Raw genomic sequence first — 1674 nt, 5'->3', positions numbered from 1 at the left:
CAAGGTAGAAGAATATTTTTTTTCAGTTTTATAATCCATCCTAAAAATGATGCATTCGACAATGGGACGGCTACAAATAAGGTAACATTAGGGTGAAATATGTTCAGCGAGTGTTTTATAGTAAAATCTGATTATTTTATCCCTCGGGTTATCAAAGAAACCGAAGGATTAAATCATTTATTTTACGGTTGTTAACAAATAAAAATATAAAGTGCATTAGTTGGGATTCGAAGCATGTCTTGAATGGTATATCACCTCGATTTTTAAAACAGCCAAGGCAACAAGTTGCTTATATCTATATAGGGTATATCACGTGAGAATGCTATTTTTATGTGAGAATTGTAGGAATAATTATCAGCCCTTCAATTTAAACATAAATTTAAAATTTTCATATGTGATTATCTTTCATCATTTATTTTTCATTTGGTTTTTTCATTAATGATGAAATAGAATCATATATGAAAATTTTAATCTCAACCATTTATGTTTAAATCGAAAAGCTAATAATTATTCCTACCATTCTCACGTAAAGTTAGCATTCTCACTTGATATGCCCATAATAAAACCTTAGTTTTTTCACGGATGACATGAAAGCTTCTTCTTGAAATATTTGTTGTAGTGTACCCATCTCGAACGATATTTTCCATGGAATAAAAGCGACATATCCCAACGCCCATCAAACTCCGATATGGGAAAGAGAGAACACCAACGATTAAGATAGACAAAAGGAATTAAAGATGGATCGCCATGAGGAAAGGCCAAGATCACAAGCCACACCCGAATTCGGCGAACTAAGTTTGGGAGACTATTGTTCACATCTTTCCTCTGACGGACATGTTTAAGATGGTCCAATAAGATCGTTGGCCCATTACTAAAGACTCGGTTTGATCTCTAATTTTAGGGATAGTTAGATTAAGGTTAAGAGATCTACAAACAAAAAGATAAGTGTCTTAGAGAGGAAAGTCCTAGGAGCTCAAGAACACATGTGATCCTGCCCTTAGGGAGACATTTGATTGAGCTGAATGATTAAAGGAAGACCATCAGATCACATAACAAGTAATATACATAGACTTGCTCCTATTGGGCATCTATTGTGCACAATAAGGTTTAGGTTTAAAATCCTAAAATGAGACTATTACAGGAAATTAATACGAGGAATTAAGGTACACCTATTTTCTAACATAAAATATCTCTTTGTACCTCCAATTTGAATATCGAAGTGTTTACAAGTACCAAGCTATACCAAGATACCAAAACAATATCTACAAACTAGATTACACCAACAAATTTGGATCAACAAATGTAACACTGAATACCTCAGGTGTGCACGAGATCACTTATCTATACAACATTGGTTAAACTTACAATCACCAATTAGGTCGAACTTCATAACCAACTTATTTAGTTAATTACTTGTTTGATAAGTAAGTTAACTAAAATATTCTAGACTTAGTGTGTGGTTGTTTCAAGGTTACAAAAAATATTTCTGGGAATATGACTATGGAAATGCAATATTCCCATGTTTGATTCAAGTTTTACAAAGTTATTCCAAATAGTTTTTTATTTCAAGGAATATTATTTACACATGGATTTTCTATTCTCATTCCAAGGCATAAAGGGTGGGAATATAATATTCTCATGAGAATAAGTTGAACCAACTATAATTTTCTACTA

The sequence above is a fragment of the Vicia villosa genome, linkage group LG3, assembly GCF_029867415.1.
Source record: "Vicia villosa cultivar HV-30 ecotype Madison, WI linkage group LG3, Vvil1.0, whole genome shotgun sequence".
Lineage (NCBI taxonomy): Eukaryota > Viridiplantae > Streptophyta > Magnoliopsida > Fabales > Fabaceae > Vicia > Vicia villosa.
Note: the sequence above shows the minus strand (reverse complement) of the source record.